This window comes from Lithobates pipiens, unplaced genomic scaffold, assembly GCF_037356315.1.
Source record: "Lithobates pipiens isolate NorthernLeopardFrog02 unplaced genomic scaffold, aLitPip1_a1.2 Scaffold_8, whole genome shotgun sequence".
NCBI classification, from domain to species: domain Eukaryota; kingdom Metazoa; phylum Chordata; class Amphibia; order Anura; family Ranidae; genus Lithobates; species Lithobates pipiens.
The window spans coordinates 567,051,165-567,067,618 of record NW_027507903.1 but is presented as its reverse complement, the minus strand read 5'-3'; positions in this window follow the sequence as shown (position 1 = coordinate 567,067,618).

The window sequence follows — 16,454 nt, the reverse complement described above, 5'->3', positions numbered from 1 at the left end:
TTACCTCTTCCCTCTACAACTCCAGACGGCAGCTCTGCCTCTTCCAGGTCCTACTGCGGCTGCGTGGTGCGAGAATGTCCGTACTTGCAAGGCACTTTACGTACACTCGTGGGCATGTCCATACTCGTGAGTGTACATAAAGTGAGCGTCCGTAAAGCGGGGTATGCCTGTATGAGGAAACACATTCTCAAGGCCAAGAGATTCTTTTCTCCCTTTATTTACCTTTACATTTTTACAGGCTTTTCTGAGAAAAGGGTTATATAACTGGATGGTTCAGAACTATGACCTGAGAAGACCTGCTGGCACTCAAGGATCAGGGGGATGGCATTCTTTCACTCACCCATAAGTGCCAGGATATGTGTGAGAAGTGTAATGTCTAATGTTTGCAAATGTAGGTAATATAAGGTGACCAGATTTTTTAAATGAAATCCGGGGACATATTTTTTTTTACTAGTAATGGCGGCAGTCAGCGACTCTCTGCCCGTCGCCGCCCCCGCCAGCCTCACAGCCTGTAAAGTCTTACTCTCCAGGGCCCTGGGTACTAGTGGTTTGAGAGCGGAGGAAGATCACTCCGCCAGAGAAGGCAAGGAGATAAGCAGGTAGGCAGCTGGCTGGGACTTGAGCCAAGGCAGATCAACATGGACCCGATACTGAAAAAAATATTCCCTCTGCTCCGACCAGTACAGGATCATCAGAAAGGGGCACAGATAAAGGGAAAAAATACATCCCCCTAAGCTAGTAGGAGCGGCGAAGCGGGGGTGTGTAATTCAGATTTTTTATTTAAATTTTTTTATGTATAGCGCTGTTATTTTTACCTGCTAATATAATGCAATGTTAATCTATAGCTGTGTTATAAATTAGCATTTGGCACCATTTAGTGGCCAATATAGGAATTGGACTCCAATTATTTTCCTTTCTAGTGGATTACAAACGTAACAGGAAGTGACTGATTGTTTACATTCTGCTATGACCTACCTACCCAGAATGCCGCGTGACCTACCCATGATCACTCAGTACTGAACTGCATGCTGGATAGGCTATAAAAGGACACACGCTGCCATTTTCTTTCTCTGCTGGATGCGTGACCTGCCTGCAAGGACCTGTGAGGAGGTCTCCAGAGAGTGGAGCCTACAGCCACTGTGGAGCGGAACAACCAGAGACTGTGCCTTGTACCTGATCACCTGATTGAGTGACCAGATTGGGAAGGATCTTGTCAGGAATCCGCCCGTTCTGCACGATCGGGTACCCGTTCGCGCACGCGCGCTCGTGCCGCGGGTCGTCGTGGGCACGCGCGTCTCCAAGCACGAGCGGGTGCACGTCGTTCGGATGTGCGCGCGGCATACGCACACACGAGTGCGCGTTAGCGCTATTGGCGCCAGTGGCCCTTTTTAAAGGAGCAGCTGCAGTCGTTCTGTGCTGTTCGTCTGCAGCTTGTGCCTGAAGAAACCTGTTGATCTGTCTGCTACCAACCTGATACCTGACCCGGCTCCGTCTGACTCTGTTGACCTCTCCTGCTCCGACCCCGGCTTGTTTGACCTCTCTTGGACTGATTACCTGTTGCCGAACCTCTGCTTGTATCTGACACCTCTGCCTGTTCCTGCTTGCTCCTGCATCTGTACCTTGCATCCTGAAGAGCCCGCCATCCTGTCTGCAGCCTTCTCCTAGCTGCCTACCTGCCACTGCGAGTTCCTGCTCCAGAGGATCCTCTCCTATCCAGTGCCTGCTGCTGCACCTGGCTGGACTCTCCTACCCCGCTGTGCTCCGGTCTCCCTGTTCCCATTCCAGTGAGACCAGAACCAGAGCCGTAAGAGCGGTCCCCTTCCACTAAGTCAGACTCACCACCTGAAGACCATAACAGTACGAACAGCCAAAAAATGTCTGAGTCTGCGGAAGGGGCCTCCGCCATGAAGGAGATCTGCTCGCATCTTGCGGCCCTGACTCAAGCAGTGAAGTCCCTTCAGGATGGTTACTCCAGGCTGGAGGAACGTGTGCAACATCTATCTACCTCCGGTCCTCCTATCACCGCTCCTCAGCCTCCTCCTGTTCAGCCTGCCATTCAACCAGCCGTGATGACGCTTCCACCTGAACCTAGGGTTCCCATTCCAGAGAGGTTTTCCGGGGACCGCTCCAAGTTCCGGGCCTTCCGTAACGCCTGCCAACTATACTTTGCTCTACAGCCTAGGACTTTTTCTCTGGAGGCTACTAAAGTGGGATTCGTTATCTCTCTTCTGCAAGGAGAGCCCCAGTCCTGGGCCCATCACTTCCTGGAAAATGACAGTCCTCTCACCCAGACCCTTGCTACCTTTCTCGAGGGAATGGCCCAGCTCTACGAGGATCCCCAGCGGTCCGCTACCGCGGAATCTGCATTAACTGCGCTCCAGCAGGGCCGGAGGTCGGCAGAAGACTATGTATCAGACTTTAGACGCTGGAGCGCAGATACCCAGTGGAACGAGTCGGCCCTAAGACACCAATTCCGCTTGGGCCTGTCCGAGGGCCTTAAAGATGAGTTGGCCCGTGTTGGAACCCCGGATTCCTTGGAGGACTTAATCACTTCGGCCATTCGGATTGATAGGAGGCTCCGTGAGCGTAGGGCGGAACGCTCCACCCAATCCCAAAGACCAGCTTGGATGTCCGCCAGGACCCCTTCTTCAGCACCCTTCTTCATACCATCCTCTCAAGGGAGACCTGCCAGTGCCGCCCAAGCATCTGAGGAGCCCATGCAGCTCGGGTTACTCCGGCCTACCCTGTCACCTGAAGAGCGAGCCCGCCGCCGGCAGATGAACTTGTGCCTATACTGCGGCGGCCCCGGACATTACGTGATCAACTGCCCTGTTAAGACACGTAAGTGCCTTTCTTCTGTATCTCACAACCCTGTAACTCTGCCTTCCAGCTCGTTCCATGTCGCTCTTCTGCTCTCATTCCAGCTGCAGGGAAGAATGATTCACGTCAGCGCTATCCTTGACTCAGGGGCCTGCGGCTGTTTCATCGACGCTGCATTCACCAGCCTGCACTCCATCCCCCTTCGGAAGAAACCCCATGAACTTTCCATCTTTCTGGCTGATGGTTCGCAAATTAAGTCTGGCCGAGTTACCCAGGAGACTCTTCCGCTACCCACTACCACTTCCTGCCAACATACCGAACTGCTAACCTTGGACGTTATCTCATCACCACTTTTTCCTGTGATCTTGGGTATTCCGTGGCTTCAGGCACATAACCCCTCCATCGACTGGTCTTCCGGGGAAGTGAGTTTCCTCTCCTCTTACTGCCAGGATCACTGTCTGCCCGGAGCTTCGGTACAGCCCAGAACGCTCCTCTGTCTGGATCCAGACCAGGACTTGTGCCAGTTAGTTCCAGAGTCCTACCAAGAGTTTCTGGATGTTTTCAGTAAACGGGGGGCTGATTCTCTTCCCCCACATCGCCCCTACGATTGTCCCATCGAACTCCTTCCTGGGGCAGAAATCCCATTCGGGCGTGTCTTCCCCTTGTCCGAGAAAGAGCAGGAAGCCCTAAAAGTCTACATCACCGAAAACCTTAAGAAGGGGTTCATCCGCCATTCCACATCACCTGCCGGTGCCGGAATATTCTTTGTTACCAAGAAGGATCAGACCCTTCGGCCCTGTGTGGACTACCGGGAGTTAAATCGGATCACGATTAAGAACCCTTATCCCTTACCACTGATTCCGGAGCTTTTTCAAAAATTAAGGTCAGCTACTATTTTTACTAAGTTGGACTTGAGGGGAGCTTACAATCTGGTCAGAATACGAGCAGGCGACGAATGTAAAACTGCGTTTCGGACTCGTTTTGGGCATTACGAGTACTTAGTAATGCCCTTCGGACTTTGCAATGCCCCGGCCACTTTCGAGCACCTGATTAATGATGTTTTCCGAGACTTTCTGGACATCTTCGTCATTGTCTACCTGGACGATATTCTAATCTTTTCCGGGTCCCTTGAACAGCATCGTGGGCATGTCAGCAGAGTGCTGCTCCGGCTCCGGCAACACGGACTTTACGCTAAGGCCGAGAAATGTAAATTTGAGCAGCAGAGTGTCCAATTTCTCGGCCTAGAAATCTCTCCAGCAGGCATCAAGATGGACCCGCAAAAGGTTTCTGCTGTTCTCGAATGGCCAGCTCCCACTGATAAGAAGGGAATCCAGCGCTTTGTGGGTTTCGCTAATTTTTATAGGAGATTCATAAAGGGGTTCTCGGCCATTATCGCTCCCATCACTCAGCTCACCAAACAAAATATACGCTTTCATTGGGGACCCGAAGCACAGGCCGCCTTCCAGAGACTCAAGAATCTGTTCACCTCTGCTCCCGTTCTCAGGCACCCGGATCCATCAAGACCCTTTATCCTGGAAGTAGATGCTTCGGAGGTAGCAGTAGGGGCGGTGGTCTCCCAACGTCAAGGTAAAGATGACCTGATGCACCCCGTGGGGTTCTTTTCCCGCAAACTTTCTCCGGCAGAGAGAAATTATGATGTGGGGGACCGAGAGCTACTTGCCATCAAGTCTGCGTTGGAGGAGTGGAGATATCTACTGGAAGGGGCGGTACACCCCGTACTTATCTACACAGACCATAAGAACCTTGAGTACCTCCGTACCGCCAAACATCTGAAACCTCGGCAGGCCCGTTGGGCCCTCTTCTTCTCCCGGTTCAGCTTTCATATTACCTACCGCCCCGGGTCAAGAAACATAAAGCCAGATGCGCTTTCCCGCATGTTCGATAGCTCCAAGGACATCGCACCCCCTGATACCATCCTCCCTGCCAACTCCTTTTTGCTTGTCCAGCCGGACCTCCTGTCCCTGTTAAAGAGAGCTTCCCTCGTGTCCTCCAGGAGTTACGCTTATTTCCAGAGAAGGTCTGCTTTGGAAGGACAATCTAATCTTTGTCCCGGAAGACGTCCGAATAAAGGTCTTGGGCCTCCTCCACGATCACCCTCTCGCCGGGCACTTCGGTGTCCGCAAGACTCTGGAGCTGGTACAGCGCTCCTTCTGGTGGCCAGGCATGAGGGAGTACTGCAAGAAATATGTGAATTCCTGCCCTGTGTGTAACCGGAATAAGGTCCCCAGAAACCGGGCCTGGGGTCTGCTTAAACTACTTCCCGTGCCCGACCGCCCCTGGCGGATGATTACAATGGACTTCATTGTGGAACTCCCCCCTTCTGAGAACTGTACAGCAATCTTTGTGATCTGTGACCGTTTGTCTAAGATGGCCCATTTCCTACCCTTGAAGGGAACACCCACCGCATCGGAAACGGCTCACATCTTTATCAAGGAGATAGTCAGGCTTCACGGGGTACCGTCCAATATTGTCTCTGATAGAGGGGTGCAATTCACCTCTCGTTTCTGGAGAGCTTTATGTGAAGCCCTGAAAATAGAATTGGCCTTGTCCTCCGCCTACCACCCGCAGACCAACGGACAAACGGAACGCACCAATCAAACCCTTGAACAATAAATTAGGTGCTTTTCATCCTTTGTCCAGGACGATTGGGTTCCCCTCTTACCTTTGGCGGAGTTCGCCTATAACAATGCCAGCCATGCTACCACCGGCCAATCCCCGTTTTTTGCTAATTTTGGTTTTAACCTGTCCTTTCTTCCTGATATTCTTTCGGAATCCCACGTTCCAGCGGTACAGGACACTGTATCTTTTCTGCAGCGGAACAACCAAATCCTGCAAGAGACCATAACCAAGGCTCAGGCGGATAGCAAGAGAAACTTCGATCGGGGAAGAAGGGGAGAGCTGATTCTTCAAGTCGGGGACCAGGTATGGCTTTCCACTTCTAACTTGAAATTAGCCTGCCCTTCTAAAAAGTTGGCACCCAAATTTCTGGGTCCATTTCCAGTTAAAAGGAGGATCAATGAAGTATCCTATGAACTGTCTTTGCCTGTTTCCATGAAAATTCACCCAGTCTTCCATGTAGCTCTGCTTAAGCCTGCTGTACCTGATCCTTTTCCCGGTAGAGGAACAGGTCCTCCTGATCCTGTGTTGATCGATGGCAATGAGGAATACGAAGTGGAGGCCATTCTGGATTTTAGAAGACGTCATGGACAAGGTCAGTTTTTAATTAAATGGAAGGGTTATGGTCCAGAGAATAATTCCTGGGAACCTGCTGCCAACTTACATGCAGATAGACTAATTCAGGCCTTTTTTACTGCACACCCTTGTGGGGGGGCAATGTCAGGAATCCGCCAGTTCTGCACGATCGGGTACCCGTTCGCGCACGCGCGTTCGTGCCGCGGGTCGTCGTGGGCACGCGCGTCTCCAAGCACGAGCGGGTGCACGTCGTTCGGATGTGCGCGCGGCATACGCACGCACGAGTGCGCGTTAGCGCTATTGGCGCCAGTGGCCCTTTTTAAAGGAGCAGCTGCAGTCGTTCTGTGCTGTTCGTCTGCAGCTTGTGCCTGAAGAAACCTGTTGATCTGTCTGCTACCAACCTGATACCTGACCCGGCTCCGTCTGACTCTGTTGACCTCTCCTGCTCCGACCCCGGCTTGTTTGACCTCTCTTGGACTGATTACGTGTTGCCGAACCTCTGCTTGTATCTGACACCTCTGCCTGTTCCTGCTTGCTCCTGCATCTGTACCTTGCATCCTGAAGAGCCCGCCATCCTGTCTGCAGCCTTCTCCTAGCTGCCTACCTGCCACTGCGAGTTCCTGCTCCAGAGGATCCTCTCCTATCCAGTGCCTGCTGCTGCACCTGGCTGGACTCTCCTACCCCGCTGTGCTCCGGTCTCCCTGTTCCCATTCCAGTGAGACCAGAACCAGAGCCGTAAGAGCGGTCCCCTTCCACTAAGTCAGACTCACCACCTGAAGACCATAACAGATCTGGAGGCACCTGTCGGAGCCATCAGAGGGACCCGGTTCATCTTGCGGAGCGGAGTGGTGTGATGGAGCCGACCAGTGAGAAGCAAAACTGAGAGCAGCGGAGCAGAGCTGTTCCATTCTTCAGACCCAGTTTGGTGAGAGGGTTGCTGCCCACAGTTTCTTGATGCACTTTTATACACCTAGACTTTAACACAGTGTTGCTGGGACCTGTTGTCCCACGGAGGAGAACCTGATAAAAAACTGAGTTTAAGCAGGCCTCAAGCCTACCCTTCACTTCACTACCGACACTATGTTATACAAAGCCAATTACACCGGAGGCAGTTGCAGGTGTATCACACTACAGGAACAGTTCTAATATTCTCCTTAAGTTAACCCTTGTTGTTTCACTGTTGGATTACAATTATTACAAAACATATAGCTAGCAGAAGAAAGAAGATCAAAGACTGCACTTCTCATTGCAAGGCCTTGCATCAATTTAAAGTAGGGGAAGCTCCCTAGTAATTGTGTTGTATTTCATTATTAACCCTGCATTCCTGTAGTTACCATAGTGTGCTGTAGGTGGGAAGGTGCCCAGAGTAAGGTGTTTTACCTCTGAGCACTAGTCCCAATTGGAGACACATTCTCAGAGACCATCATAGACAACTGTAAATGTACAAACTGTTGTAAATGTTTATTGTGCTGTTACACTATGTTGGTGTGATAGAACAAACACTTTAATTACTATTTTATACACTGGTTTCAGGAAACATACGTTCTTGTTTAAGTACAATTGGTGTGGAGCGTTGTTCCATTTCCAGCAGGTGGAACATCGGATACCCAGGTAATAACAAAGGTATATCGTTGTTATATTGCACACTGTGGGGTTAACCTTCACTATTAGTTTCACACCAACATTGTACCACAGCTTTGTCCAGGGGATTGAGCCAAGTCAGTGGGGGTTTAATAGCAGAGTACAGGCCCAACCAAATTCAGCAGCTCCTTCGGGGCTCAGTGCTACATATGTTTTTGAAATTGCCCCAGACTCTGTTCAAATTCAATCTGGGACAAAACCGGGGACAGACTTGGTCCAGGGACAGTGCTCTCAATCCGGGGACTGTCTCCGGAAACCGGGGATGTCTGGTGACCCTAAGGTAATGGCCTTAGCCTCTAGTGACCTCTTTGACTAAGCCCTGGTGGGTGAGGTAGAGGCACTGGCTGAGAACATTTTCTACACTTGCATACCCCAGGCTGGGTGAGCGTGATTTCACACTTCATACAAATATGGGCGGTTCCAAAGATGTCCTCGCTCCCATGTACTAAGCATCTCAAGAGTCTGTTTCTACAAGGTCATAATTACCAACATTTCAAATAAACTTCCAAAGACTTGTAGTTGGAATGCACTTTAATTAGGGAAGGGACAGTCATTTAAAACTGAGAGGGGAAGGGAGTTGCTGTGTGTACTGTCAAAATGCACCATAACATGAGCAAGCCCATGCTCAGTAACACAATGGGGGGGGGGGGGGGTTATTTACGAAAGGCAAATCCACTTTGTACTGCAAGTGCACTTGGAAGTGCAGTCACTCTAAATCTAAGGGATAGATCTGAAATGAGGGAAAGCTCTGCTGATTTTATCATCCAATCATGCGCAAGCTAAAATGCAGTTTTTTATTTTCCTTGCATGTCCCCTTCGGATCTACAGCGACTTTACTTCCAAGTGCACTTTCAGTGCAATTGCAATGCAAAGTGGATTTTCCTTTAGTAAATAACCCCCAATGAGTTTCATGCCTGTGGTTTTAGGACACGGCCCACAACACAACTGAGGTGGGACAACTGACTCAAAAGTGGGACTGTCATGGCAAATTCAGGAGGACAGGTGGCTAGAATTCTAGTGGTATTCCATGTGCACTGCTGGGCATATTGTGACGGTTACAGGTAATTTTTGTTTTAATCACTTTTTATACAATTGCTATTTGATGCAATAGTTACTTTTGTATAGCTTCATGTTTTTTGGTAGACATTTGTTATTTGTTACTTATGTGACCTTTCTTTGACCTCAACTCAGTATGTCTTTTTACATTTGCATGGTGTGATGCAAGGCGTTGTTGGGTATAATATCGGGGCGTTCGATTGTTTGGCCCGCCATCCAAACATTATATGTTTTCTGAAAGCACAGACCCTTGAGAATAAAATGGTTGCAGTTCTAATTTCACCAGTCACACCCAAATAACGTCAAAGACTTATAAGTAACAGATTCTATAGATGTCCGATAACATATGCCAAAAAATTTGACAATTGTGCCAATGCTGTAAGTTGTAAATTGTTCTAAATTGTACATAATTGTTTGAGTAATGTAAATACTGTATTGAGTTGGGGAGCAAAGGGAGAGGCAGCACTGCAAGATGTAGATGAGAGGTGGATGTATATGAATGGATAGCATTACTATCATGCAACAAATGAACACACTTTTATCCACTGGACATATAAAGTGCTAAATAAAGGTGCAAATTGAAATTGTCATATTTTTTCTCCTGCACCAATCTTTGTTAATTCCCCCGATGGAGTTGATTTTAAAGAAGATTCAGAGAATTGAGCGATAAAAACACAATGCCAGATACTGTATGGACAGCCTGGTTGTATCTTTGGTTAGCTAATGTACTGTATGTGTGTTACATAAAGAAGTTGAACTAGAAAGTATCTATTTGCTCTAACATGTCTGTCTATGGTCATTTTGAACACACCAATGATTTTTCACAAGTTAAATAGTTAAGAAGGATTAAATAAAATAAGATACAAAAATTCAGCTAGCAGAGGATGGTTTCGATCCATCGACCTCTGGGTTATGGGCCCAGCACGCTTCCGCTGCGCCACTCTGCTGCCTGCTATGTAACCACTGCTGCCTATATCAGCACTGCTAAAACTGTTTTGTGGGGGCTACTGAAAAACATGACTGATGTGTTCTTTAATTTGCTTATTTTCTGTCAGATGTCTTTCAATTAAATAAACCTAGTGGGAAATGCACTGTGACTGCTGATCCCTGATAAGGCTTTGTAGTTATTAATTAATACCATTCAAGTGTATTAAAAATGTGAGCTTATTGCGTATGCAAAACCCAAGAATCAAAACAGATATTTCAATAAATGCTACTTGATATTTATAGCTTACTCATGTTCATCCACAGCAGTTTTCCTGTTCTCTATGATGCAATCAGTTAGCACATTCAGTTATTAACCAACAGGTTGGATGGTTCAAGCCCACCCAGGGACATGCTTTATTTATGCAGAGAAATCATATAAAACGTGAGTCTTAAAGAGGAAGTAAACCCTGATGAGTTTACTTCCTCTTTCATTCCCTGCAAAGGTAAAGCATAATGGACTACTATGCATCGCATAGTAGTCCATTATGTGTCACTTACCTGACACAGGAGCCAGCGAAGTCACCGCTGTCCCCTGTAGTACGGCGCATCCATCTGCTCGGTGGGTCTCGTCGCTTCGTCGCTGTCATTCGGCGAAGCCACGATGACGTCACTCCCGCGCATGTGCACGGGAGCCGCCACTCGCGGCATATCGCTGTTGACCGCGGCGCGCTCAGTACGCCTGCGCGCCGCTGTCTATGGCGCATGCGCCGTAGACAGCGGTGCCTGTCTTTCGGCAAATATCTCCTAAACCGTGTAGGTTTAGGAGATATTTCTTGGACCTACAGGTAAGCCTTAATCTAGGCTTACCTGTAGGTCAAAGTTGGTTGTAAGGGTTTACAACCACTTTAATGATTCTAAATATTAATATGTAACTTGCATAAAAACTATGCATGGCAAGTAGACCTTTAAAATACATCTGCAATCTCTTAAACATTATCCATTTTGCTTCCAAAGCTGTTTTATGTTTTTGCTCATGTTAAAATATTCATCTTCAGCCTGAACATTAGTTAAACCCCAAATAGTATTCAACAAATACATTAACAACTTCAGCCCTGGGAGGTTTTACCCCCTTCCTGACTCAATTTGGCACTGCCTCGCTTTAACTGGTAATTGCACTTGTCATTCAATGCTGAACCCAAACAAAATTTGCGTGCTTTTTTGCCACAAATAGAGCTTTCTTTGTGGCAATTTTGAAAAAAACATTTTTTTTTTACTTTTTGCTATAACTAGCCCCAAAAATGTTTTTTTTAAAACAAATCTCTTCATCAGATTAGGCCAATATATATTTTTCTACATATTTTTGGTAAAAAAAAAAATCGCAATATGCGTATATTGATTGCTTTGCGCAAAATTTATAGTGTCTACAAACTATGGGAAAGATTTTTAAATGTTTTTACCAGTAATGGCGGGGATCTGCAATTTTGTGAAATCGCGACAGACAGATCGGACACTTGACACATTTTTGGGAAGATTGACATTTATACAGCGATCAGTGCTAAAAAAAAACACAATGCACTGGTTACTGTGTAAATGTCACTGGTAGGGAAGGGGTTAACCCTAGGGGGCGATCAAGGGGTTAAATGTGTGTTATAACTGTATGGAGATAAGACTGATTAGGAGAGGAGACTATCGCTGTTCCTACTTACTAGGAACAAACGACATGTCTCCTCTCCACAGACAGAACAGGGATTTGTGTATTTTCACACATAAATCCTCGTGCTGGTGCTCATGCACGCGATCGTGCATGGCCAATGGAGATTGCGACTGCTGGTCATGCGCATCGAGTCCCCGCCATGCAGCAGGCATGCGCCCTCTGGCGGCTCTTAAAGAAAACTCCATATGGGTACGGAGTTTCACACAGGGTTGCCATTCTGCCCCATAAATAGACGTGAGCCAGTTGGGAACTGGTTAAAGTCAATAGCTTTGTACAATAAAGTACATATTCTTAAGGGAGAGAAGCCATCTCAGTTATCAGGAATGTGGATATGTGTGGAACAAACTAGCCAAAATGGCTATGTAATAATAGATTTACTACTGTCAGATTCTTTACATTTAAAAAAATGAATTTTATTTTGAAATAAAAATATGAGAAAGATCACGTGCAGTGAGTTTATACTGAAAATTAAGTGAGCACATATATTAGCAGAAATACGGTAAATAGGTGAAATGCCTTCTCATGCAACTAAGGTAATGGCTGCAGGAATAATCTGTATACTTGAGAGCTTGTGGTGACATGAATACCGCATATGACATGGCATAATAATATATGATTTTATTGAGAACTTAACAAACTTTAAAAATGAATTACCTCTGAAGAGGTTGGAATGCCAAGTAGTAATGCATTTCACATTCATAATGCCAGACATAAATTGTAATCTGCTTTAGTAGGAAGCAATTTCAGAGAGATAGAAAGATGAGGCAGATTTTTATAAAGAAATAAAATTAGAGTTTAATATTTCAGAGAATGGCTAAAAATGTTGTACTGTTGATGAATTGTAAGTATTCAGATTTAGTAGACCCTAATTTCAGAAAAAGAGACCAGGCAGGTTTTATCGAAAGAAAAAAGTTAGTTTACAAACAATAGCCAGAAATACTTTAGGGCCGGTTCACACAGCGATGCGCGGCGAGGCGTCTCCGACTTACCTCGCCGCGACCTGCGGGGAGCTCAGCGGCGACTTGCAGAGGACTTCTGTATAGAAGTCAATGCAAGTCGCCCCCGAAGTCGCCCCGAAGTAGTACAGGAACCTTTTTTCTGAGTCGGAGCGACTCGAGTCGCTCCTCTCAGAACGGTTCCATAGTACTGAATGGGGGCGACTTGCGGGAGCGAGGCGAGGCGAGCCGTGTCGCCTCGCCTCGCCTCGCTGTGTGAACCGGCCCTTACAGTCAATGATCTGCATGTAGTAAGTTGTTTATTTAGAAAGGAGAGACAAGGCAGGTTGTATCACAAAATAGAAATCAGAGTTGTTTTTCCACAAATAATAATAGGCTTTAATGGGATTTGCTTCTAAGTTCAGGTTCATAGTTTACTGTCAATGAACTGTATGTAGTCAGATTTAGTAGGCCCTAATTTCAGAAATGGAGACCAGAGAGGTTTTATCCCAAAATAAAAATTAGAGTCTATTTTAAAAAACAATAGCCAGAAATATTTTACAGTCAATGAAATGGTGTAGTCAGCTTTAATATGTTGCAATTTCAGAAGGAGAGACACGGCAAGTTTTATCATAAAATTAAGTTAGAGTTTTTTTATTCCACATATAAGAGCAAGGGATCTAGTACAGTTGATTCAATGTATCTAGACTCTAATGGGATTCACCTATTACTTCAGGTTCAATTTTAAACAAGATTCACCAAACGCTTGGTGAGGAGAAAGAAACTAGACAGATTTGCCCAATACTTATCAATTATTTGTCTACCTGATTGATTTTGGTTCTGTTGCCCTTTTAGCTCAAATATAGCAAAGACTAAATTGTGAACAGCACCTCCTATGTGATGAAACCTATGTGCATATATTACAAATAAAAATTGTATGATAAATACTGTATTTATCGATGTATAACACGCGTCGGTATATAATACGCACCCCAAGTTTAGGGGGGAATTTTAAGGAAAAAAAAAACTTACATTTAAATGCCCATCAATGCAGCCTTGTCAGTGTCCATCTGCAGCCTTGTCCATCATTGCACCCTTGTCAGTGTCATATGCAGCTTTGTCATGCAGCCTTGTCCATCATTGCACCCTTGTCAGTGTCATTTGCCGCCTTGTCCATCATTTGCAGCCTTGTCAGTTTCATTTTCAGCTTTGCCTTTTATAAATGGCTCCGCCGAGATACAGAGCCGTATGTCCTGTATATCTTGGCGGTGCTCGGTAGCTCTCGGTGGCTTTTGGCCGATCTCGGGCGTTCTCAGCAGCTTTCGCCTACTCTCGGCAGCTTTCAGGCGCTCTCAGCGGCTTTCGGCCACCGAGAACGGGCAAAGGCGGCTGAAAGCCGCCGAGAAGGTACGAAGGTGGCTGAAAACCGCCCACAGGCTCACAATCGGCGGGGGATCGGCGTATAACATGCACCCACGATTTTCCCCTGATTTTAAGGGGAAAAAGTGTGTGTTAGACACTGATAAATACAGTATATAAAAATGTTCTGAATTTTTGTGTCTGAGTAACCTCATTTTCAATAATCAATTTTGCATGCGTTCATTCTACTTAAAGCGGGAGTCCACCGGGACTCCGCGTTTTTTTTTTTTTTTAAAAGCCAGCAGCTACAAATACTGCAGCTGCTGACTTTTAAATAGTGACACTTACCTGTCCAGCGCGCCCGCGATGTCGGCACCCGAAGCCGATCGCTCGCTCGTGCCGCCGCCATCTTGGGTATGGGAATCAGGAAATGGAGCCTTTCGGCTTCATTTCCCGGTTCCCTACTGCGCATGCGCGAGCCGCGCGGCGCAATCCGGACGGTCCCCGCTGCCTCTGGGAGCTGTGTGTTTCCCAGCAGGCAGCGGGGCACTTGCTGAAGGGGGCGGGCGCTTGCGGAAAGGGGCGTAACGTACGCCCCTTTCCGCAGGGAGCTAGCCCGGAAGTGGGTGCAGTTACCTGGATTATCCAGGTAACTGCACCCCCCTCCCCCCTGAAAGGTGCCGATTGTGGCGCCGGAGGGGGGGGGGATTCTGATGAGCGGAGGTCCATTTTAGGGTGGACCTCCGCTTTAACACAACAAACCTACACAGTCCCTGTCTTGTTTGCACCGCCTGTATACTCCTGTTCTGAATATATAGGGCCTGGGGGCTCCATGCCTTTACTTTTTTAATATGGGTACGGGGTTCCCCTTAATATCCGTACAAGACCCAAAGGGGCTGGTAATGGGCGGGGGGGCTACCTATGCCATTTTTCTCAATGGTTTTCATCCATATTGCCAGAACCAGATATTAAATTAAAACCGCAAGCAGCTTTAAATTACTTTTTTTCCTTAAATGTCATTTTGTGCAGGGACTTTTCTAAACACGGGAAACACGTGGAACTTCACAGGCATACTATAGACACCCCCCAAGCACTATATTTAAAGGAATATTTCACTTTTCTTTTACTTTAATCGTCATTAAAATCAGTGCTCCCGAAAAAACTGCAGTTTTTAAAAACATTTTGGGCATTGACCCCTGGGGCAGGAGCCAGGTCCCCAAACCCTTTTTAGGACAATATCTTGCATATTAGCCATTAAAGTTAGCACTTTTTATTTCGAACGTTTGAGTCCCATAGACTTCAATGGGGTTCTAAAGTTCACATGAATTTTTGGTCCGTTCGAAGGCTCTGGTGTGAACCGAATCGGGGGGGGAGTTCGGCTCATCCCTAGTTACCAGTCTTTTTGGAAGCATTTAATTGGAGATTGCCTGTTGTACCATTACCCCTGAGACACTTCTAGACCTAATTTACATGCAGGTTCACAAATGCAGGTGAGAGCATGGTATGAAAGGTGGTGGGACTCTCTCAATGCACGGTGGCGGAAATATTGGTGTATGAACTGTTAACCAGCAAAAACATGAATCATATGAACATGTGGTGAATTGATGTTGAAAAAATGCTAAATTCACAAATATAGCAAAGCGATGCAAAAAGGCATGTGACAAACAACTTCAGCTGAAGCCTGGATAGCTCAGTCGGTAGAGCCTCACACTTTTAATCTGAGGGTCCAGGGTTCAAGTCCCTGTTTGGGCGCTACTCTTTTATCTTTAACCACTTGACAACTGGGCACCTAATCCCCCCTTGTGACCAGACCAATTTTCAGCTTTCAGCTCTCTCACACTTTGAATGACAATTACTCAGTCATTCATTTTTTGTCCTTTTTTTCATACAAATAGCGCTTTCTTTTGGTGGTATTTGACCACCTCTGGGTTTTTTATTTTTTGCGCTATAAATGAAAAAAGACGGAGAATTTTGAAAAAAAACGCATTTTTCTTTGTTTATGTGATAAAATTTTGCAAATTATTTATTTTTCTTCATAAATTTTGGTCACAATTTATACTGCTACATATCTTTGGTAAAAATAACCCAAATTCATGGATATTATTTGGTCTTTGTGAAAGTTAGAGAGTCTACAAGCTGTGGTGCAAATCATAAAAAATTGATCACACCTGATGTACTGGTGGCCTATCTCATTTCTTGTGACCAGAACAAGCCAGGAAAGTACAAATAACCCCCAAATGATCCTTTTTGGGTAGTAGACATTCGAAGGTATTTAGTAAGAGGCATGGTGAGGTTTTTGATGTTGTAATTTTTTCCCACAATTCTTTGCAAAATTAAGATTTTTTTCCCCACAAAATTGTCATTGTAATAGGTTATTTCTCTCACATGGCATGTGTATACCACAAATAATGCCCCAAAATACATTCTGCTACACCTCCTGAGTATTACCATACCACATGTGGGGGACTTTTCCACAGCCTGGCCACATAGAGAGGCCCAACATGCAAGGAGCACCATCACGTGTTTTAGGAAATTACACATCTGTCTGTTGACTACCTATTACACTTTTGAAGGCCCTGGAGCACCAAGACAATGACACGTGACACTGATGTGGCACTGATGACAGATGGCACTGATACGTGGCACTGATGACATGTGACACTGATGGGTCACTGATGACAGATGGCACTAATACATGGCACTGATGACACGTGACAATGATGACAGATGGCACGTGACACTGACAGGTGGCACTGGTGACAGATGGCACTGATGACAGATGCCACTAA